General features: G+C 41.4%; 1 protein-coding gene across 1 annotated transcript in view; it reads right to left on the bottom strand.

Annotated features, from left to right (window-relative positions):
- Positions 1 to 25,840, bottom strand: part of LOC109879435 (beta-1,3-galactosyltransferase 1) — a 124,099-nt gene that overhangs the window by 45,423 nt on the left and 52,836 nt on the right. Inside the window, exon 2 of the mRNA XM_020471607.2 lies at positions 11,240 to 11,294. The gene's annotated coding sequence lies outside the window, so the exon portion shown is untranslated. The remainder of the gene's footprint in view (positions 1 to 11,239; positions 11,295 to 25,840) is intronic.

Below are 25,840 nucleotides of genomic sequence, written 5' to 3'. Positions count from 1 at the left end.
CAACCCAACAGGTGTTGCTGGGCGGCTTCAATGTGGTGCTCTTATTCTTCTCACTTTGCTTGGTGAGGTAGATTGCTGCCATGACTTGATGACCCTTCACATACCTAACCATTTCCTTGGCTCTCTTGTAGAGTGTATCCATTGTTTTCAGTGCCATGATGTCCTTGAGGAGCAGAGTCAATGCATGAGCAGCACAGCCAATGGGTGTGATGTGAGGGTAGGACTCCTCCACTTTAGACTAAGTAGCCTTCATGTTCACAGCATTGTCTGTCACCAGTGCAAATACCTTCTGTGGTCCAAGGTCAGTGATGACTGCCTTCAGCTCATCTGCAATGTAGAGACCGGTGTGTCTGTTGTCCCTTGTGTCTGTGCTTTTGTAGAATACTGGTTGGGTGGTGGAAATTATGTAGTTAATTATTCCTTGCCCACAAACATTCGACCACCCATCAGAGATGATTGCAATACAGTTTGCTTTCTATATGATTTGCTTGAGCCTTCACTTGAACTCTGTTGAACTCTGCATCCAGCAAATGAGTAGATAAAGCATGTCTGGTTGGAGGGGTGTATGCTGGGTGAAGACCATTCAGAAATCTCTTACAATAAACATTGCCTGTGAGCATCAGAGGTGAACCGGTTGCATACATAGCTCGAGCAAGACATTCATCAGCATTTCTTCTGATTATGTTCTTACTTTGAGTTGAAAACATTTCTGATTCCAGGAGGACCATGAGCTTTTGCTATCGATAAGGTGCCTGATTCATAATTTTCACATCGAATAGAAGCAGAGGGACTTTTGTCAGAGGTTGCTTGTTGTGAGCGCTGAGGGAACTTTATGTACTTGGTCAGATGATTTTGCATCTTTGCTGCATTTTCACATATGATTTGCCATAGTATTTGCACAGCTTTTCCTTCTACCTTAGCTGCAGTGAAATGTCTCCACACATCAGATAGTGCCCATGGCATTTTCCTGTAAAGATTAGGGGGGGAAAGTATATATATATATTTAAAAAAATAATACAATTCCATGATTAGGGACAAAAAGTATTTTTTTTTAAAACGAATACAATTACATGTACAGATAAATAGTTAAGCAGTTAGATTAAACAACTCCTTTGTAAGATAAATATTTTAAAATGAAACATGTATGGAAACAGGTGAATTAACACTCCTCAGTTAGCAGGCTCAAGCAAGCTAAAAACCCACATGTTAGCTAAAACCCACATGGTAGCAAAAGCTAACTAGCAGAAATTGTGAACAAGTTAGAAATTATTTAAAACTGTCACTTTCTGACCATAGTTCTGGTCAGGACGTGAGCTGAGTGGGCATTCTATGTTGTGTGTCTAGTTTTCCCGTTTCTATGTTTGGCCTGATATGGTTCTCAATCAGAGGCAGGTGTTAGTCATTGTCTCTGATTGGGAACCATATTTAGGTAGCCTGTTTTGTGTTGGGTTTTGTGGGTGGTTGTCTTCTGTCCTCGTGTGTCTGCACCAGACAGACTGTTTTTTTTTTCTTCACATTTGTTGTTTTGTTTTTGTAGTGTTCACGTTTATCGTCTTTATTAAACATGATGAACACTAACCACGCTGCGCTTTGGTCCTCTCCTTTGTCCACAGAAGAAGTCCACAGAAGAAAGCAGTTACAAAAACACACTTTGCTCTACTTAACAAAACATTGTGTCATATAAAATATATTCACCCCACCCAGTATTGTAATAAAAACAGTGTAGTAGTGTGCAAGATCTTGAGAATCAGCTGTACATGAGATGGAAGAGTGCACTGCACATGTGATGGAAGAATGCAGTGTGAATGCAGAGGGTTGCAATTCCCATTGAATTGGGGATAGTTTAACCAAAATATGCCACAACACCTAGAATTGCCTTATGTGTATCCCACATAAAAAGGTTCACTGCTATAAGCTAACTTTTTTGATGAATTTAAGCAAAATTCCCCAAATTCCAGGATTAACTTCCCATGGAAAATTTCTGGGAAAATTCTGGAAGTTTACCGGAAAGTTTGACACTTTGCAACCCTAACTGTTACAACAGATACTGTTCTGTACACACCAACATACAGTCCTCAATATAAACCCACACCAAACACAGTGATCTGCCACCATACAGCACCCCAACTATACTCCCACTCAAAATCTGTGCTGATAAAACTGTGGCTCATATCAACTCTTGAAGACCATTGAAAAGCACTCTAAACAGCAGGCTCCCACTGTACAAACTGTTAAGAGTATATACTATTCTCTGATTACTGGGCGTAATACTGTCAAGTGAAAAAATCTAATTATAAAATGTATGTCGTCTTTGTCTCGAGACGAAGCAGCAGTTCTTGATATACAGACAAAAATTGGTTCTGAGTGGAAGTCGGGAATAGAGGTATGGCCCACGTTTGCCCTCTCATATAGGGAGGACCAAACAAACAGGAAGGAAGGACATGATAAATGAGGTTTCGAAAATCCATCTTGAAACCTGTGTTCATTTCACTGGGCATCACAATAATGGTGTATTGTGTTCTTGCTCCTGAGGTGGACTTGAAACAAATGTATTGAACTACACAATAGTATTTTATGTGCTGTACTATAACTGAGGCAGCGTTTGTCTGTTCATCTACTGAAGTTCACCTCACCAAAGGTCGGTCTAGTGAAATGGGTGCTCACTTGTTTAGCATGCAAAGGATACTAGGAGTTTGTGGTTATAATGACTATGTGAACATAAAACAGGGAAGTGGACAGAAAAGTGAAAAGAGGAAAAAAACTAAATAATAATAAGCATGGACCAAAGTTAACCTATAAATGGGGATCTTAAAACGATCCTGTTTTTATTTGCTTATTGATTTCCCTTTAATAGGTCCAGCATACTGTATTGCCAAAGATGCAGCACTTTGGCAATACAGTATGAAGCGACCCGATGGACGTGCTTGAACTATCAAGTACAGGCACTTTACACTACAAAACAATCTCCACACAATGTTCTCAGCTTAGCGAAGCCTGGTGAAGATCATTTATACTGTTTTTTTAATGCTACACTGATTTTTGTCAAATGTTATAATGTGTCTAAAAACGTGTATTTTCCTCAATCTGTGTAATTAGACGAGGCTGAAGATTTCATGCCTTTCTTTACGGCTGACCCTAGTTTTAGACCTTGGGGCTCTGAAGCTCAACTCAACTTTACAATCGCTTTGTGGGCTACACTAAAAAGGGTTGAAGCTAGACAGGTTTTTAACCCTATGAGCTATGATTCCATAATCTAGCCTTCACATCTTACAGTTTTTTCCAACTGCTTACACACAAAATCTTTTCATGTCACACGATATTTGAAACCTCTCACTCAAAGTGCAAAACTACACACCAAATGTGAAAAACCATAAGCTATTTCTCAGCCTTTGACTCAGTTGTCAATTGCATAAAACACTTTTTTCAAAATAGTACACACAATTCTCAACCTAAAACACAAAAATCTAACAGGAAGTGACTTGCTTTCCTTTTCCAAACACAACCAATCAAAATGCTACACTTAGGTCACACACACACACTCCTCACATGTGCAAACACTAATAGCTTAACTGATCACTAACCAATCACTGCTTTACTGTAGTATAGGCCTATAAATAGGTCAAAGGTCAGATTACCTGTTTTGAACAATGGATGCCAACAATGGACAGAGGAGCAAGAGGAGTAGGAGGGAGAGGAAGAGGAAGAGGGCAAAGAAGAGAAGGAAGGAGAGGCATCTCTAATGAGATTAGGGCAAAATTTGTTGATCATGTGATCAACCACGGTTTGACCATGAGAGAGGCTGGCCTGAGAGTCCAGCCCAATTTGAGTCGATTTACAGTGGCGTCCATAATTCGAACCTTCAGAAATGAGAACAGGTATGCAACTATCTAATGACTATTTTAGCATTACAGTAATGTACTGTGAAATACGTATGACTTCATAGTATTGCATAAACATTTGTAACTCTAAGCCATCCATTTACTGCATTGAATGAATGAGGTTGGTTATCATGCTGTACTACATTTTTTTGTACATTGTTTACAGTCCCTATGCTGAACACATACTGTGTTTGAATTATGTACAGAGTGGAAAGGCAAAGACATCATGTAGGACGAGGATGCTTGTTTACCGATGTACAAGAGACTGCAATTATAAATATGGTCTATGTGGGGACATAGAGGTTGCCTCTGTCCAAGGTTGGATACACCATGCTAGGAGATTCTTCCCTCGATGTTTGGCAAGAGAAAACCTATCTTGTGATGTGGACGAAGTATCGTGGCCAGACTCAGGACGGAGAAGAGATGAAGTGTAGCTTAGCACTGGTGACTGCCCCCCCCCCCCCCATACCAATTCCTGTACTGCCCCCTTGGGACGGCACACACACAATTGTGTTCTTTACTGTATTCTAAAGAATATACTTTTGGTTTACATATGTTTATGGTTTTGTTGTATGCTACTGTATACAACAGTAATGTTTGGCCTAATAAATATTTTCTGTTTCTACATTGCATTGGTGTTTACAGTGTACTTGTTACCCCTCTCAGCCGATTACTTTCACTGTAGAACATTGTATTGAAATGTAGATATAAGCCTATGAAAGACCAAAGAGCTTTAGATTTAGAACAACAGTGTTTACATGGTATATCCAAAAATGTAGTATTATGAAAGCAGTGTTTGCCATTTGATGCAAATGCTTCATTCTGACATGTGTTTATGGCATTTTGAATGCAGTGTTACATTTTGAAGGAGATGTGAGGCATTTTTGCATTTTGTGTGTGCAATTTTGGGAATTGTGTGTAAGAGTTTTGAAAAAAAGGAGACAGTTTTGAAAACTTGTGTAAGCAGTTGGAAAAAACTGTAAGTGGTAGTTGGAATTTCTCCCATTGCGTAATCTACAGTACACAGCACTTTGAGTCCCCTAGAACAGGGTTATAGGAATCTAATCAATTATCATTTGTTTTTTGCTTTGTTTCCCCTATAAACCCGAGAATGGATTTGACTGAATATCACATCCCCACATTCCTGCCCCTCTATATCAGGAGCAGTTGGTTTATGTGTTAATACCCCCTGGAACTGAAGAGAGGAGCTTGATGCACGGCTAATGAAACCTGTGCACTGTGTCATTTAATCTGACACCAGCGTAATCTTCTCAAATGCCTGTTTCCCACCCTGGTATGTTGTGTTATCCCAATTACAGCCATGCTCCATTGATCTGAGGAGATTAAAAGTGTCCTTAGCTGTTGGTACTCTCCACAGTAACTACAAATAGACTGGAAAATAGAATCATGTCACCCAGTACCACTCAATACTTTTACTGGTCATTTTTAGTTTGTGTGTGTGTGTGTGTGTGTGTGTGTGTGTGTGTGTGTTCATTTTGACACTTCAATAGAGTGGCAGGCTGCAGATGGTTGCTTGTGTGCTGACACTACTATAAGGGCACCTTTACCAGTAATGTGACACTAGAGAAATCCACTCAGTGGCACTTTTCCATCCAAGAAATGGGTGGATGGCATTACCCACTTTCCCCACGACAACTCTTACTAAGATCATTCCATGACTTCATTTGACAGAGAAGAAAAACATAAAAAATATGTTTATTGTCACATACAAACACTATGTTGAGTCAGACTTGCTTCGGTCATTTAGCATTTCCTATTGACTCTCAATGCCATTCCTCTGATGCATCCTTAACATGTTAGGGAAACAGCTTTCCTACACATCTGTAGTCGAAACAGCATCTCTTTGTCTCCCTCCCCCACACCGCTATACATGCCAGAATGGATTTTCCTCAGAGGTCGGCATTTAGGGTGTATCCTTCTAATTTCCCTCTATAATTCAGGTCTGATTGATTAGAGACTATCGACTAATTCATTAAAAACGCATAGGTCCCTGTGGGAGAGTGGCTGTTCATTTCAGAGTAGGGTCCAACAACTCCATTAGCTCAGCATCCACTCACCAATAGTCACAGGAGATTGGCTGCAGTTGGCTACTTTACCACCCAGGAAGCTTTGTACTGCTTTACTGTATGGAGTTTACACATCATAGACCATCACTGCGTCTATGTCCCCTAAAGAGTGCACTACTTTACCCGATTCCCAATAAGTAGTGCACTATAGGGAATAGGATGCAATTCTTTACAAAGCTCTACTACACTAGCTTCCAACTTACCTAACTTCACTGTTAAAATATAAAAACATGAGAAACCAAACCCATTCACAAGGTTGCTTAACTCTTGAGGTTACTCGGGTGTCGAGCAAACTTGATAAGTCTGCTTTTAGCTTTAAAGCACCTCATTGCTGGAACCAACTACACAAAACATTACAATTAGATGTGCTGGTGTTTCTGTATGGAGCTTGTTTTGTGCATGGGGACGTTGTCATTCTGAAACAGGAAAGGGCCTTCCTCAAACTGTTTCCACAAAGTTGGAAGCACAGAATTGTCCAGAATGTCATTGTATGCTGTAGCGTTAAGATTTCCCTTCACCGGAAATAAGGGGCCTAACCCGAACCATGAAAAACAGCCCCAGACCATTATTCCTCCTCCACTAAACACTTGGCACTCTACATTGGGGCAGGTAGTGTTCTCCTGGCATCTGCCAAAACCCAGATTCGTCCGTCGGACTGCTAGATGGTGAAGCGTGATTCATCACTCCAGAGAACGCGTTTCCACTGCTCCAGATTCCAATGGCGGTGAACTTTACACCACTCCAGCCGACAACTGGAGTGGTAAACTAAGGCTTGTGTACGCGGCTGCTCGGCCATTGGAACCCATTTCATGAAGCTCCCAACAAAGATTTCTTGAGCTGCCTCTGGAACTTGGCAGTGAGGGTGGCAAACGAGGACCTGTTCTGTGAGCTTGTGTGGCCTACCACGGCTAAGCCGTTGTTGCTTTTAGACGTTTCCACTTCACAATACCAGCACTTACATTTGACAGGGGCAGCTCTAGCAGGGCAGAAATTTGATGAACTGACTTGTTGGAAAGGTGGCGTCCTATGACTGTGCCACATTGAAAGTCACGGAGCTCTTCAGTAAGGCCATTCTAATGCAAATGTTTGTCTATGGAGATTGCATGGCTGTGTAATCAATTTTATACACCTGTCAGCAACGGGTGTGGCTGAAATAGTTGAATCCACTAATTTGAAGGGGTGTCCACATACTTTTGTATATATAGTGTATATGCAGGGCTCCCTTGTGAAAGACACCCTAGTCTCAATGGTTACTCCTTGCTTAAATTAAGGAAAAAATTATCATCATTTAACAAAAATACAATCGGAAACAGTGATTGCCAAAAACACAGATTGCATAACTATTCCAGATATAATGCACCTTGTGGAGTAGCATGGTGTGCATCTAAAATGGCACTCTATTCCCTATTTAGTGCACTACCTTTGACCATGTTAAAATTAGTGCACTATATAGAGAAAAGGGCTCCATTTTGGACACACCCCGATGCTCATCACATGGATACAACTATGTCCTTTGTGAAATGGTGTGAAGCCAATGAATGTACTGAAGGCGAAGGAGCTAGTAGTAGATTTTAGGAAAAATAAATGTATGTTTTTAATCCTATTTTTATTAATGGTGAAGAGATTGGTATTGTTGACTTTTACAAGCACCTGGGTGTAATAGTGGACAACAAACTGAAATGGAAGGAGAACTTCCACAGACTGAAATGGAAGGAGAACTTCCACAGCATCGACAAAAATGCCCAATCCAGACTGTACTCTTAATGTCCGTGACAAAATGCTTTGTATGTTCTACAGCAGTGTCGTGGTGAATGTAGTAAGCTATGCCATTGTGTGCTGGAAAGATCATTTATCCAAGGAGGACATAAACAAGTTTGACAAAATAATCAGGAAATCCAGCGCTACAATTGGCTGCAGCCTGGAATCAATGCAGGACATGTTCATAAAAAAGCTGCAAGCAAAAACACACACGATCATGGATCATGCAACACAGCAGCAGCTTCAGGAGCAGGTTCATCCTGTCCAGAAGCTCCACAGAGAGGTCAAGACGGTCATTTTTACCCAAAGACATGAGGCTTTTTAACGAGCTGATTAAGTCTTTTAATTGATGAACTGTTTTATGATGTCTTCCTATTGTGAACAGCATTCTTGCAGGCTTTTCCTCCAGAGAGGGATGGAAAACAGCACTTGAATCTGACTGCTCTTCTGCGGATGCTAAGGTGCAGGTGCCTTCATGAGTCTTGATATGTTTTCTGTTTGGTTGTGTATCTGTCATTGTGTCCTGTCCTTATACGTTATGGATGATGAATGCTGTGATAAAACAATTTCCCAAGTTGGGATTAATAAAGTAATACTCTGCTCTACTCAGTTCACGCACAAGGACGGGCCAGGAAGATGTATGGGCTGGAAGCATAATGTATTCATAGGGAGGGCGATGGAAAAATTGGTCTGAAGTCATGATGAAGCACCTGCTGAGGTGTCATTGATAAATTATTATGGAGTTTATAGGAATTGAGTCAGATCCCCACCAAAGACCATTCAATTAGCAGAGCACTATACAGTGCTTTACTGCTTCAGTTGAATTGGCATATGTACAGTAGTGTAAACTCAACATATTTGGGATGATTTGCATGGAAAATGACAAGGAAATATCCTATTTGGATATTTCAGAGGACGCTTACGTCAATATTAGTTTATGTTTGATTTAATTATGCTAAGTGCATTGCTACACTCCTGAAACACACTGTTCTGTGCTGTTATCATCAGACTCTAGTCAGGTTGCAAGTCAATGAAAAATCTGCAATTTCAAGGCACTGACTAGATTAGTGAAATGCTTGTTTTTGCATTCTAGTTCTACCCAATGAGAATCTAATTTATACCGCACAAACAAATCATAACAGATTGGGTTTATCTGGCACATTTTCTTAGCTCGCACACACCCATTATTCACAATATAGACTGTGTTAGAATCTGTGTCAGACCAGATACTTTACTAAAACCTGCTCTAATGATGTGTGCATTATTCATAGGTAGCCTAACACTGTCTTTGTACAGTTCCCCTTCCTTGCGGAAAAACCCGCACCGATCCTCTGGGTTTTCAGACAATTAGCCTAGCACAGGGGTGTGAATATTTACAAGGGTCTTGCTCTGAGCGACATCATAAATAAAAGCCTTGGATACATTGAGTCAAATGGATTTATTTGAAATGTCTAACATCTTAATGTTGAACTCGATATGACTTCCGCTAGGACTAGCCGTGGTGGCTTCTCTCTCCCAGACGTAGGCTATGCATCACTGACTGGATTTCAGACCTTTTTATGTCCCATTCTGGGATCACTGCCCTCCTGGCTGTCACTCAGGGCCGGCCTTCACCACACTATATCTAGGAACTCTTCTGCTGTTGCTTCACAATCATATCTGCATTCACGTAACGCAGCAGGCAGCTCTTGAAAGTTCTCTGTGCTGTTTGCCTTTGGTAATTATTTTAAAATATATATATTTCACCTTTATTTAACCAGGTAGGCAAGTTGAGAACAAGTTCTCATTTACAATTGCGACCTGGCCAAGATAAAGCAAAGCAATTCGACACATACAACAACACAGAGTTACACATGGAGTAAAACATACATACAGTCAATAATACAGTGGAAAAATAAGTCTATATACGATGTGAGCAAATGAGGTGAGATAAGGGAGGTAAAAGCCAAAAAAGGCCATGGTGGCGAAGTAAATACAATATAGCAAGTAAAACACTGGAATGGTAGATTTGCAGTGGAAGAATGTGCAAAGTAGAAATAAAAATAATGGGGTGCAAATTAGCAAAATAAATAAATACAGTAGGGGAAGAGGTAGTTTTTGGGGCTAAATTATAGATGGGCTATGTACAGATGCAGTAATCTGTTAGCTGCTCTGACAGCTGGTGCTTAAAGCTAGTGAGGGAGACTGTGCTAAGACAACATGGGAATCTACGAAAGCAGAGACGGGTTTGACTAACCCAGCCTCACACTTTTCACAGAACACAGGATGAAGCGACGAGTTGAACACAGTCTCACAAAAAGACGTAGACCTTTATACATCTTCCTCTATTAGAAATTGATCTCTAGTAACGGTTGCTGAAACTGTGTATATTTCTGATTTACTCGGTGTCTTCAATAAAACACTATAGTTCAGTGTAAGTAGAATGACTACCACTAATTCTGATCATTTCTACCCATATTATTATCATAATAAGTAGTGTTAGTCATATTAGTACTGAAGTAGTATAGCAGTTAGCTGTACAGCAGTAGCGTGTAGCAGTGGTAGCAGTGGAGGTGGTGGAATTATCCCTGACCTCATTGACATACAATAGTCTACTTAGAGGTAGAAATGTCAATCGTATGCAGATTGACAGAATTATTCACTCCTTGTATCGCCAAGGTGTTCAGCTGTAATTATCTGAGTGGGCTGGAGCAGTAGGTAGGTAGGCAGGCGCCTCTTGCCCTGTTGTTAGCCAGGGTTAATGATGGAGGCTGCAACATACCTCTCAGCTTTACTCTACAGCATGGAACATGGATGACCTTTCTACCTGCAACACACTATCTTTGTTCCAACTGGCACCCTATTTCCTATATAGTGCCCTACTTTTGACCACAGCCCTGTGGAGCCTCGTCAAATGTAGTGCACTATATAGGGAATAGGGTGCCATTTGGGATACAAGCACTGATTCACTAAAACAAAAGCTGATGGTCTCGTAGCTTAGCATAGGATTATATATAGCTTTTCCTCCCAATCACATTACATATCAACCATACTGTAACACTATAGGGCAATGTGTTAGCTAGCTAGGCTGCTACAGGTAGATTGGCAAGGCGTTAGCTAGCTACTGTAGGCTGCTACAGGTAGATTGACAAGGTGTTAGCTAGCTAGACTGCTACAGGTAGAATGACAAGGTGTTAGCTAGCTAGACTGCTACAGGTAGATTGACAAGGTGTTAGCTAGCTAGGCTGCTACAGTTTGATTGACAAGGTATTAGCTACAGTAGCTAGGCTGATACAGGTAGATTGAAAAACAGTGCTGTACTGTGTGTTTTCATATATATTCTGGGGGCTTCTGTTGCAGTATTATACTGTATGCTGCCAAATACTGAGATGTTTTAGTACAGTACATGCAGCATAGGGAGTCAAATACATTGTTGGTTCTTTATATCAGTTATGAATGATGTGATTAGACAGAGAGACAGAGGGGCCAAACCAGCAGAAAGGATTTGATAATAGAAAACACTGAGTCATTCCTTACCTCACACAGCTGGCTCCTGCCCTTAACGTTAGGCTCTTTACTCTTCACTCCATCTCTGCAAACAGAAGACAAGACAGCAAGGTGAGTGGTGATAAGAAAGGAGGAGAAAGAAAGGGAGTTGTTAGAATGAGAGAGAAAGAGAGAGAGAGAGAGAGAGAGAGAAGAGAAGAGAAGAATGAGGGATATTTGATAAGAGGAAGTGAGAGAAATAAAGAGAGGTGAATCATGAGAGAGAAAGAGAGTATAACGAGTCATAGGACAGAGAGTGAAAGAAACACAGGGAAGATGCAAGATTTTTATACTCCGCAGAATAAATGCACTCCGAAGTTGCACGTTGCCTGATCTATTATAACAATAGTATTTATATTTTACGACTGCAGTGATACTGTGCAAAGGTAAGGGATCACAGCCGCTACCTAGCCAAGCAAGGTGTATGAATTGTGGACCAAACTGAAGTAGAGAGGCGATTCAGCAACTCCTGGAAGACAACAGAAGTAAATTAAAAAGCTTTTCTTTTTTTTTACAAGTAAAACCTGATATTGTGAACAGCCTTTCTACCTCCATTGTGCAATCATAACAATGAACAAGGTGGCCAAAGAAAGAACAGATGTGGCCTCATTCATCCAAACTGCATACAATTCAAGCCAAATTCATGTTTATGTGGTAGAAGCAGAGAGCCAACGTCTGATCAGTAGTCTGCAGAACTGTTGCTGTGCTAACCATAAACACTTCTGGAAGGTTGAGAATCTATTGATGTACGAGCAGTTCTCATTCAGACCCACTTACTGCATAAAAGGTCAAATGAAATTCTCCCATATCAAATTGAATTTCCCCTTTCTCTGTTGATGAATGTGTTGCTATGGCTGACAGTGCTGATGCAAATTGACGGACTCAAAAACATGTATTACTACCAGGTTCTCATTTCTGTTGTGAATGATATTAAATTGAAGGAAGATGAATGTATTTAAAGAACCATAGAATAGTCTAATTAATTGATTAGCATAATGCACTGGATTCCTTTTTTTTAAATGAGGAAAAAAACAGTGAGTAAATGGAATCAAACACTTGCCTGTATGACAGCATCTGGATGTGCACACAATAGTTTGATAAAGGTTTTCAGATCAACCTATATATAAAAGCAGAGAAAAGTTACTGCAATTACTGCTAGACTCTATTTTGCTCATAAAGGTTAAAACCCTGTGTAGGGTTTCTAAATGGGAAAGTAATTGAGAGTACAGTAATTTTAGAATCCAAAGTGCACTTAGGGGTTCTGGAAACATAAAAAATAAATGTTGTTTTTCCACAACATGTCTTGTAATCCATTCTGAACCACTTCCTAGCTGAATCCATTTCAAGTGCAAGCCAAGAACCTGCCATCTACCTGTCAGCCTCTGTCAATCATAGAACCATACTGAATAGGTAAGTAAAGAATAGAGACAATTAAAAATAGAAAGGGAGAGAGCGGGGGAGTGAGTGAGAGAGGGGGGGGAGATTGAATAAAGAGTGACAGAGAGACAGACAGACAAGGAGAGAGAGACAGTTGCCCCAACTTACTGCAGCCTTGTCACCAACCCTGACTGACAACTGGCAGACAACAATGCATTCTGGGTAATAGAGAGGAACTCCTCTCTTCACTGGGCTCTAAGTGGCAGGAGGCAGTCTGTCTGTCTGTCTCAACCCCAGCATGTGCACTGTCACCTCAGGCTCTGACCCCTGAGAATCACAGCTGATAATGACTTATACACCCATGCCTGTCACCCAGGGGCCATATCAGTCAGAGTACACACAAGACAGAAATCCACAGGGCTGACTCACTGTAAGAGGGACACAAGCATGCTCAAAGACGCATGTTACCGCAAACATACATAAGCACACACACACATTATTGCACACAAACAGGAACTCCTTAAACAGGTGGCCTGCCGATGATCTTTCATCACTTTATGAAAAACCCTTTATCATAGTGATAAATTAAACTGTTTGAAATCTATTTCACATCCCATCCACCAGGCACAGGCAATTTAGTCTGGATTCTGTGGGTGATTAGAAAACATACCGTTGTTCACAGTTCACTCCATTCATCTGAATCTGTAATCATTTAGCCATTTGAAATGCATTATGCAACTTTTTCTGTGGGCTCATCAGCATAACATGAATTATTGCCATCATTACAGAGGGCAAAGCAGAAACACAGTATCACTTAATTATTCACCAAATTAAAGAATGAAGGTAAATTATGGCACTTTTATTTTGGCTGACAAAAAGATTAGTCGCTTACTAGATTTCTCTCCTTCAGGAAAATAAGACAGCACTAACATTATAACTCTTACTGGATCTCTCTCCTTCAGGAAAATAAGACAGCACTAACAGTATAACCCTTACTGGATCTCTCTCCTTCAGGAAAATAAGACAGCACTAACAGTATAACTCTTACTGGATCTCTCCTTCAGGAAAATAAGACAGCACTAACAGTATAACCCTTACTGGATCTCTCTCCTTCAGGAAAATAAGACAGCACTAACAGTATAACCCTTACTGGATCTCTCCTTCAGGAAAATAAGACAGCACTAACAGTATAACCCTTACTGGATCTCACCTTCAGGAAAATAAGACAGCACTAACAGTATAACCCTTACTGGATCTCTCCTTCAGGAAAATAAGACAGCACTAACAGTATAACCCTTACTGGATCTCTCCTTCAGGAAAAAAAGACAGCACTAACATTATAACCCTTACTGGATCTCTCCTTCAGGAAAATAAGACAGCACTAACATTATAACCCTTACTGGATCTCTCTCTTTCAGGAAAATAAGACAGCACTAACAGTATAACTCTTACTGGATCTCTCTCCTTCAGGAAAATAAGACAGCACTAACAGTATAACTCTTACTGGATCTCTCTCCTTCAGGAAAATAAGACAGCACTAACAGTATAACCCTTACTGGATCTCTCTCCTTCAGGAAAATAAGACAGCACTAACAGTATAACCCTTACTGGATCTCTCTCCTTCAGGAAAATAAGACAGCACTAACAGTATAACCCTTACTGGATCTCTCCTTCAGGAAAATAAGACAGCACTAACAGTATAACCCTTACTGGATCTCTCCTTCAGGAAAATAAGACAGCACTAACATTATAACCCTTACTGGATCTCTCCTTCAGGAAAATAAGACAGCACTAACAGTATAACCCTTACTGGATCTCTCCTTCAGGAAAATAAGACAGCACTAACATTATAACCCTTACTGGATCTCTCTCCTTCAGGAAAATAAGACAGCACTAACAGTATAACTCTTACTGGATCTCTCTCCTTCAGGAAAATAAGACAGCACTAACAGTATAACTCTTACTGGATCTCTCTCCTTCAGGAAAATAAGACAGCACTAACATTATAACCCTTACTGGATCTCTCTCCTTCAGGAAAATAAGACAGCACTAACAGTATAACTCTTACTGGATCTCTCCTTCAGGAAAATAAGACAGCACTAACATTATAACCCTTACTGGATCTCTCTCCTTCAGGAAAATAAGACAGCACTAACAGTATAACTCTTACTGGATCTCTCCTTCAGGAAAATAAGACAGCACTAACAGTATAACTCTTACTGGATCTCTCTCCTTCAGGAAAATAAGACAGCACTAACAGTATAACCCTTACTGGATCTCTCCTTCAGGAAAACAAGACAGCACTAACATTATAACCCTTACTGGATCTCTCTCCTTCAGGAAAATAAGACAGCACTAACAGTATAACTCTTACTGGATCTCTCCTTCAGGAAAATAAGACAGCACTAACATTATAACCCTTACTGGATCTCTCTCCTTCAGGAAAATAAGACAGCACTAACAGTATAACTCTTACTGGATCTCTCCTTCAGGAAAATAAGACAGCACTAACAGTATAACTCTTACTGGATCTCTCCTTCAGGAAAATAAGACAGCACTAACATTATAACTCTTACTGGATCTCTCCTTCAGGAAAATAAGACAGCACTAACAGTATAACTCTTACTGGATCTCTCCTTCAGGAAAATAAGACAGCACTAACATTATAACCCTTACTGGATCTCTCTCCTTCAGGAAAATAAGACAGCACTAACAGTATAACTCTTACTGGATCTCTCCTTCAGGAAAATAAGACAGCACTAACAGTATAACTCTTACTGGATCTCTCTCCTTCAGGAAAATAAGACAGCACTAACAGTATAACCCTTACTGGATCTCTCCTTCAGGAAAATAAGACAGCACTAACATTATAACCCTTACTGGATCTCTCTCCTTCAGGAAAATAAGACAGCACTAACAGTATAACTCTTACTGGATCTCTCCTTCAGGAAAATAAGACAGCACTAACAGTATAACTCTTACTGGATCTCTCCTTCAGGAAAATAAGACAGCACTAACAGTATAACTCTTACTGGATCTCTCCTTCAGGAAAATAAGACAGCACTAACATTATAACTCTTACTGGATCTCTCCTTCAGGAAAATAAGACAGCACTAACAGTATAACTCTTACTGGATCTCTCCTTCAGGAAAATAAGACAGCACTAACAGTATAACTCTTACTGGATCTCTCCTTCAGGAAAATAAGACAGCAATCAGGTGGAGCACCACTTCTTATTTAGTTTAGTATAAAATATTGAAACAAAGGAATTAAAAGAGGGACAAAGTGCTGTTTTGTTTTGACTGATTTGCTTCATGATTTGTCAACTCGCAATTTATCTATCCTTCACATCGGAGTGCTGCAGGTTCGGTGCGTGCTTGACCAATCATATTCACGGAAATCAAGGGCCGCGTGGGCCGGGCACAACGCACACTCAAGTGCGCTTTCCACTTTACTCCGGTATTTATTTAGTGAACATGATAACACATCGCCCTGACAGACACATGCAAAAAACTCTCCATAAATGTTACATGACTGGGCTACTAATAACAGAAGCTGCATACAGCCTATGCACCCTGTCCATCTGGCCAGGTTAAATAAAGTGGTAATGTTATGTATATATAATCCAGTTATTTGTGTTAGGAGAAAATGTGTACAGTATGTGATCAAATTTGGTTTATATTCAAACTTGGTGGTGACATTCTGTAGAATGTCAGTCATTTTTTAATTATTAGACATACAGTCTTTAAATGTATTTGTATTGTTTAAATTGAACCTTTATTTAACTAGGCAAGTCAGTTAAGAACAAATTCTTATTTACAATGATGGCTTACCCCGGTCAAACCCGGACGACACTGGGCCAATTGTGCGCTGCCCTATGGGACTCCCAATCATAGCCAGATGTGATACAGCCTGGAATCGAGCCAGGCACTGTAGTGATGCCTCGTGCACTGAGATGCAGTGCCTTAGACCACTGCACCACTCGGGAGCCCTGCATAGGTGCAAAGCCCTGCATGGTTGCATAGGCCTACACTATTGAGTTCTATTGTCCAATCACAGTTGTTGTCTCTGTATATGTAGAGGAAGCCCCTTTTAGACTAGTTTTAAAATATAATTCATATGAACAAGTACAAGGTTGCTGAGGTTTGACAAGACGTTTGTCAAGACAAGGACGTTTTTCCAGGATTCTTTTTTTAAACCATGTGACCTGATGACCATTTTTTTTGTCCCATTATACCCCACAACTGATTTAATCACTGTCATAGCTATAGAGTCTGAAAGAAAAATGCCCCTCTGGGACCTGTGGTTCCACCTCTGTAACAACATCTTAGCTACCAGAGAACATTATACTTTTGACAATGTAAAATCACTGTAAAATATATCAGCACTTTTCCAACAGCAGCTATGGTTATTACAGTATATCTAAAATACCTGACTATCTGTGTAAGACCTGAGAGCATACCGGGCGGATCATGGATCAATTAGCCATTCCGGTGTTAATTAGCTGAAATATGCTTTCCCACTTAACAAAATAAAGTTACCGTCCCTGAATCAATCAATTAATTGAAATACTGTTAAAGCATCCACGGTGTAACCATCCTCTTCCGTTGTCATGGCACATTACATCAATCGTAGCCTATTATGTGAACAAAACGTTCGGTTCAATCCACACATCAATCTTACTGTATTATTATGAACCATATCAAATCAAGTACTGCCAATCACGTCTATCCATCTTAATGACTATGGTAACAGTGAGATAGTTGTGACAGCGATTAACGACTTTATATATCCTTGTCCGTCAAAGATGAACCACCAAAAGTCATGGACGGCTCTGGTATAGATGAGTTATGACTTCCTGTTGATGGAAAAAGAACGACGTTGTGTCAGATTGTGTGGCGTCACCTGTCGACTAATGATACCCCCCTCCATTCTCCCCTTCAACCACCCCTCAGCATTCCCCTCTCAAACGCCATTGTAAGAACACGGCCTTGGTGACCGAAGGTCATTAGAAGCATCAGTCAAACCCGCCGTCTTCACTTTAAACTTTTCCATTGACACTCCTGCTCTCTCCGATCCTAATTACCATGGAGACGTGTGTGGCTGAAGGGCGTGTTCCGAATTCAAAGTGTCAGCGGCTTGGCTGCTTGGAAATGGATAGCGAGCGTCTGATCCAAAGAGGACCACAGGTGGGAAATGGGATGATTAACCTTCAGAAAAAAGTTTCTTAAGGGGGACCTGTCAGATATCGTTAGCGACGGGGAAGTGCCCGAAAGACTGATGATATTAAACAACTGTGTGAGCGTCATGGAAGTGGAGGTGCTGGAACGTTCTCTAAGCGGTTCCATGAGATTAATGTCCTCAAAGTTGTAGGGTTGAAATACATCTGGGAAGATAGGGAGATAGCAACCCTGAAGTCAATGTGTTTTCAAAGTGGATATAATTACAGGGTGACAATGATGGGCTCTGTACTGTAGGTACTGTACCACAAACTCTAGCCAACAGGAACCTGCCGGTTCAAAACAATGTCGGTGTCACGTTCGTCATATACAGTGCCTTGCGAAAGTATTCGGCCCCCTTGAACTTTGCGACCTTTTGACACATTTCAGGCTTCAAACATAAAGAAATAAAACTGTATTTTTTTGTGAAGAATCAACAACAAGTGGGACACAATCATGAAGTGGAACGACATTTATTGGATATTTCAAACTTTTTTCGCAAGGCACTGTACATAATGAGCGGACCAAGGCGCAGCATGAGTAGAGTTGAGTATATTTATTAAAGTGAACCTTCAAAAAACAAAACAGAATAAACAAACGTGCAGTTCGTAGCGCACATAGCACTAAAACGAAACAATATCCCACAATCGCAGATGGGAAAAGGATCACACTAAGTATGAACCCCAATTAGAGGCAACGATCATCAGCTGCCTCCAATTAGGATCCATACTCACACCAACATAGAAATTCAAGACTAGAACACCCCCTAGTCACACTCTGACCTATTGCACCATAGAGAACCCCAAGGGCTCTCTATGGTCAGAGCATGACAGTCGGCCCCACGACCAGGTGAAATCATGTTTTTTGATCTTTGTCTACTCAACAAAGCTCTCAATACACTGAGCAGAAAAAGCTTCCGTACGCAACTCAATCTCTAGCAGTATTGAGATTCCTAGTGAAACACTACCCGTAAACCTGGAGGAATGATCTTCAGTCTGCCCTGATAGGCTCACGTCCTGATGTTAGATGTTTACCGAAAGGAAGTGTTCCAATCAAGGTTGATCTTCGCACTTGTCACTCTTTAAGCTCTGCTCAGCGTTATATGTCAGATGCCCTTCAAGCTCAGATGCCAACAGAGATGTGCACAGCAGTGGAAAACACACGACTGATTGAAGTGGAAGCACATCTCTCCCTTTCTCTCTCGCTCCCTCTGAACAGTGATGTACCATCCATTCACACTTGAGACACTGGATATGGTGGTTTGTTCTATCGGAAAATACGACAGAGCATGTTGTGGACATACAGTGCTTTGCAAAAGTATTCATCCCCCTTGGCGTTTTTCTATTTTGTGGCATTACAACCTTTCTTTTAAATGTATTTTTTATTTGGATTTCATGTAACAAACATACACAAAATTGTCCAAATTGGTGAAGTGAAATGAAAGAAATTCTGTGTTTCCTGTTCTGAAAGGCCCCAGAGTCTGCAACACCACTAAGCAAGGGGCAACATGAAGACCAAGGAGCTCTCCAAGCAGGTCAGGGACAAAGTTGTGGAGAAGTACAGATTAAGATTGGGTTATAAAAAAATATCAGAAACTTTGAACATCCCACGGAGCACCATTAAATCCGTTATTAAAAAATGGAAAGAATATGGCACGACAACAAACCTGCCAAGAGAGGGCCGCCCACCAAAACTCACGGACCAGGCAAGGAGGGCATTAATCAGAGAGGCAACAAAGAGACCAAAGATAACCCTGAAGGAGCTGCAAAGCTCCACAGCGGAGATTGGAGTATCTGTCCATAGGACCATTTTAAGCCTTACACCCCACAGAGCTGGTCTTTATGGAAGAGTGGCCAAAAAAAGCCATTGCTTAAAAAAAAGAAAAGAACCATCAAGGAAAACGCTATGTCTGGCGCAAACCCAACACCTCTCGTCACACCGAGAACATCATTCCCGTCCCAGTGAAGCATGGTGATGGCAGCATCATACTGTGGGGATGTCTGTCATAGGCAGGAACTGGGAAACTGGTCAGAATTGAAGGAATGATGCTAAAAACAGGAAAATTCTTGAGGGAAACCTGTTTGACCTCCAGAGATTTTAAGCTGGGACGGAGGTTCACCTTCCAGCAGAACAATGACCCTAAGCATACTGCTAAAGCAACGCTCGAGTGGTTTAAGGCAACATTTAAATATCTTGGAATGGCCTAGTCAAAGCCCAGACCTCAATCCAATTGAGAATCTGTGGTATTACGTAAAGATTGCTGTACAGCAGCAGAACCCATCCAACTTGAAGGAGCTGGAGCAGTTTTGCCTTGAAGAATGGACAAATATCACAGTGGCGAGATGTGCCAAGCTTATAGAGACATACCCCAAGAGACTTGCAGCTGTAATTGCTGCATAAGGTGGTATTACAAAGTATTGACTTTGGGGAGGGGTGAATCGTTATTCACGCTCAAGCTTTCAGTTTTTTTGTCTTCTTTCTTGTTTGTTTCCCAATAATCTTCAAAGTGGTAGGCATGTTGTGTAAATCAAATGATACAAACCTCCCCCAAAAAATCTATTTTAATTCCAGTTTGTAAGGCATTGGAATTGGAACAATGCCAAGGGGGGTGAATACTTTCGCAAGCCACTGTACCTAGGGCTGTGGTGGTCACGAAATCTTGTCAGCCGGTGATTGTCAAGCAAATAACTATCGGTCTCACGGTAATTGACCGTTAATTAACATAAACACATTTAGCATCTCCTGGCTTCCACACACAGCCTACAAGCCATTTTAAAAAGTGTAATAAATCAATATAATATAGCCTACAGCTTCACAATAAATCCATTATTTACTTTAAACAGGTCTAAAGAAGGATGATATGAAGAAAATGTAGTCTATTTCAGAAGAACAAAATGGCATACTCTGAATTGTCCTTATGTTAGGTCCTGATGTGGCTACGCAATATGGCTGTGGGCTACACTAGTTCATTTAGCAGACAAGATTTGCATAGAATTCCGTGGCAATATTTTATTGTATGAAGAATACAATTGAACAAAGATAAAGATAAAATATACATATTTTCTCCAAACGATTTGAAGGACTACACTGGAAGTCAACGTTCCTCTCCTCTTCTCCCATCTCCCCTCATTTCCTCCACTCCACTCTCTTTCTTCCCAGTGTGACAAAAGAGCATCTGCGCTCCACAGTAAAATAGGTCAGGCTGGTCTAGATTCCCTCAGTAACCTTCTGGTTCATTGTCATCATGTGTAGTGAGGGAAGTCGCTATCGAGGCATCGTTTAACATGGAAGTGTGTGCACCAGGGCCACTTCTTTTCCCCACCGGCAGGTTACAATCCGCAGCAAATAGCCAGAGGCTGGTTGAAAATCAGAATAATGGTCAGTCGGTCTTGAGAAATGAATCTGCTCAGTCAACTGTATGATAAGCAGTGATTCATTTTTATTTAACTAGGCAAGTCAGTTAAGAACAAATTCTTATTTACAATGACGGCCTACCGAGGAACAGTGGGTTAACTGCCTTGTTCAGGGGCAGAACGACAGATTTTTACCTTGTCAGCTCGGGGATTCAATCCAGCAACCTTTCGGTTACTGGCCCAACGCTCTAACCACTCTAACCACAGGCTACCTGCCGCCCCACTAATAATGATAATGATAAATAATATGATTATGCTAAGGACTAAAGAGAAAAATGAAGAGAAACGGTTTTAGCTAGCTAAATGAGAAGACTTCGTCTATCTTGATGTCTACAGAAATTCGCCCCTCACTCTCTATTGGCAACACAGTGCATCGCAGCCGAAGAAGAGACAACCTTCCATTGATGTGATTTCCTTTGATCTTCCCGAAGCATCCCAACACCCCACCCTCTTTCTAAGTCTCTTACACCTCCTCTCTCCCCTCCTCCCCTCTTACTCGTTCTTTCTGCCTCTCCTTTTCTTACCCTCTCTCTCTCTCTCTCTCTGCCTCTCCCCCTCTCCTATCAAATAAATTCAAAGGGCTTTATTGGCATGGGAAACATATGTTTACATTGCCAAAGCAAGTCTATCTCTCTCTGTCTGGACTCTGAAGAGTGGCATGTCTGTCAGCTCCTCTCCTCACCACTTGCACCTCATTCTGCCATGGACCCCATTGCTGACTGTCCGTATACCCGGGCTCCCTTCATCCTCTCCCAGACCTAACGCCTTGCACGTCATGTGGCCAGTCCACCGAGAGTGCTCTTCCCACTAATCGGAGCTGGCTATTCCCTCCGTCAAAGTGGAGCCATTAGTTGATGGTGAGGGGACCTTCCTTCCTCAGTACAGCCAATTGTCTCAATTACGGTACGGTGCTGCAATTGCGCGAGTGTGTGAGAGACTGGTATGAAGGATGGGAATGGCTTGCTCAGCTAAAGGGACATTGTGGAACCCCATAGTGTTTGTATGGGGTTCTTCATACATTGTTTACAAGACACCCAAAATGGTGGCATCTGTTCAGATTGGGAAGTACAATGAAGGATGGAGAATCATTCCTCTCTGTCGTGTTTTGACTGATGTGTTTTGATGTGAGATCAATGCCTCCTCACAGCAGGCCATTTCAATCAACGTCTTTTCTTTTCTCTGGCTAGACTGGCTCATTTACTGTTTATATGTCTGATGAGACTGACACTTCTCATTACCTCGATGTTCTCCTGCTCCTCATGACAAACCTCTCACTGCTGTTAGTCAAAGCCCTTTTCATTCTCTTCACTTCTCTATTGGACCCACATCCCAGTCTCCTGCTTCTCTATTGGACTCACATCCCAGTCTCCTGCTTCTCTATTGGACTCGCATCCCAGTCTCCTGCTTCTCTATTGGACCCACATCCCAGTCTCCTGCTTCTCATTTGGACAAACATATCAGTCTCCTGCTTCTCTATTGGAGAAACAAATCAAATCAAATTGTATTTGTTACATGCGCCGAATATACAACCTTACAGTGAAATGCTAACTTACAAGCCCTTAACAAAAAATGCAGTTTTATGAAAAATAAGTGTTAAGTAAAAAATAGATAAGTAAAAACATAAGAAATAAAAGTAACAAATAATTAAAGAGCAGCAGTAAAGTAACAATAGCGAGGCTATATACAGGGTGTACTGGTACAGAGTCAATGTGCTGGTACAGAGTCAATGTGCTCTGTCCACCGGTTAGTCGAGGTAATTGAGGTAATATTTACATGTAGGTAGAGTTAAAGTGACTATGCACAGATAATAAACAGAGAATGGCAGCAGTGTAAAAGAGGGCAATGCAAATAGTCTGGGTAGCCATTAGATCAGCTGTTATGGCTTAGCGGTCGAAGCTGTTGAGAAGCCAGATGGACCTATACTTGGTGCTCCGGTACCCCTTGCCATGCAGTAGCAGAGAGAACAGTCTATGACTAGGGTGGCTGGAGTCTTTGACCATTTTTAGGCCTTCCTCTGACACCGCCTGGTATAGAAGTCCTGGATTGCAGGAAGCACAACCCTCTGTAGTGTCTTGCAGTTGGAGGCTGAGCACTTGCAGTACCAGGCAGTGATGCAACCAGTCAGGATGTTCTCGATGGTGCAGCTGTAGAACCTTTTGAGGATCTGAGGACCCATACCAAATCTTTTCAGTCTCCTGAGGGGGAATAGGTTTTGTCGTGCCCTCTTCGCGACAGTCTTGGTGTGCTTGGACCATGATAGTTTGTTGTTGATGTGGACACCATGGAACTTGAAGCTCTCAACCTGCTCTACTACAGCCCCGTCGATGAGAATGGAGGCGTGCTCTGTCCTCCTTTTCCTGTAGTCCACAATCATCACCTTTGTCTTGATCATGTTGAGGGAGAGGTTGCTGTCCTGGCACCACACAGCCACATCTCTGACCTCCTCCCTATATGCTGTCTCATCATTGTCAGTAATCAGGCCTACTACTGTTGTGTAGTTCACCTTTATTTAACCAGGTAGGCTAGTTGAGAACAAGTTCTCATTTGCAACTGCGACCTGGCCAAGATAAAGCATAGCAGTGTGAGCAGACAACAAAGAGTTACACATGGAGTAAACAATTAACAAGTCAATAACACAGTAGAAACCAAAGGGGGAGTCTATATACAATGTGTGCAAAAGGCATGAGGAGGTAGGCAAATAATTACAATTTTGCAGATTAACACTGGAGTGATGAATGATCAGATGGTCATGTACAGGTAGAGATATTGGTGTGCAAAAGAGCAGAAAAGTAAATAAATAAAAACAGTATGGGGATGAGGTAGGTGAGAAAGGGTGGGCTATTTACCAATAGACTATGTACAGCTGCAGCGATCGGTTAGCCGCTCAGATAGCTGATGTTTGAAGTTGGTGACCAGCAAACTTAATGATGGTGTTGGAGTCATGCCTGACCATGCAGTCATGAGTGAACAGGGAGTAAAGGAGGGGACTGAGCACGCTCCCCTGAGGGGCCCCCTTGTTGAGTATCAGCATTGCGGATATATTGTTACCTACCCTTACCACCTGGGGCCAGCCCGTCAGGAAGTCCAGGATCCAGTTGCAGAGGGAGGTGTTTAGTCCCAGGGTCCTTAGATTAGTGATGAGCTTTGAGGGCTCTACGGTGTTAAACACAGAGCTGTAGTCAATGAATAGCATTCTCACATAGGTGTTCCTTTTGTCCAGGTGGGAAAGGGAAGTGTGGAGTGCAGTAGAGATTGCATCATCTGTGTATCTGTTGGGGTGGTATGCAAATGGGGTGGGTCTAGGTTTTCTGGGACACTGGTGTTGATGTGGACCATGACCAGCCTTTCAAAGCACTTTATGGCTACAAATGGGAGTGCTACGGGTCGGTAGTCATTTAGGCAGGTTACCTTAGTGTTCTTGAGCACAGGGACTATGGTGGTCTGCTTGAAACATGTTGGTATTACAGACTCAGGGAGAGTTTGAAAATGTCAGGGAAGACACTTACCATTTGGGTCAGCGCATGCTCGCACTACACGTCCTGGTAATCCGTCTGGCCCTGCGGCCTTGTGAATGTTACCTGTTTACAGGTCTTACTCGCTATGGAGAGCCTAATCACACAGTCGTCCTGAACAGCTGATGCTCTCATGCATGTTTCAGTGTCACTTGCCTCAAAGCGAGCATAGAAGAAATTTAGCTCATCTGGTAGGCTTGTGGGCAGCTCGCGGCTGTGCTTCCCTTTGTAGACTGTTGTCGTGTCTCTGACTATGATTAAATTATATGACATGCTATTTTATCAAATTGATTACCTAACGTTTAATTGATTATGTGATTGAATTAAAAAACATGCAACAATTAAACCATTAACCTGGGGCACCACAGAAGCATGCACTTATATAGAGCGGTTATCTCGCGATTCTGAGATCTGAAGATCTTTAAATCAATAGCAGTCAATTATTAATTGTCAACTTCATCAGTCTCATTATGATTGTCGTAAGTACTTGGTTATCTGCACAAACCCCAGCTAACAGGTTGAATGAGCAATACACAAATTGGCTTAATTATTTATTTACTAAAAACCTAAATAATCACACAGAATTATATATATATATATACACAGGATAATTCACACATCGATTGCTAATCATGTCATGAAAAGCCCCTAGTGGGCTAACCCGATATTACGGCCGGTTACACAAAGGAAGGGGGTTGGGTTTGAATGAAAGAGCAGGAAGATTGAGGGACAAAGGGATTGGGTCTCTATCAGACCTTGAGAAGCTATGCTACCGTAAATACAGAATCTTATGCATTCTAATAACCGCCCATTCGGAAAAGGAAAATGCAAGATTTATATTTACTCTGAGCTGCACTTCGATAGATGGGTCAAAGATTGGTTTGCCTAGAGACTAAATTGTCCTTTGTATTATCTTTCTGGTCATAGTGTTGTAGAGCGGATATGTTGAAGTACGCTGTCTGTCCTTTCCTAGGCCACGTACGTTTACAGCTGCAGCTGATAATTCGATGTATCACTTCTTCTATAGTGAATAATAGTTCAAAGTTCATACCAAGTTGCCATAATCAGCTC

This window comes from Oncorhynchus kisutch, linkage group LG16, assembly GCF_002021735.2.
Source record: "Oncorhynchus kisutch isolate 150728-3 linkage group LG16, Okis_V2, whole genome shotgun sequence".
Lineage (NCBI taxonomy): Eukaryota > Metazoa > Chordata > Actinopteri > Salmoniformes > Salmonidae > Oncorhynchus > Oncorhynchus kisutch.
Note: the sequence above shows the minus strand (reverse complement) of the source record. Positions and strands in the feature narration are given on the sequence as shown.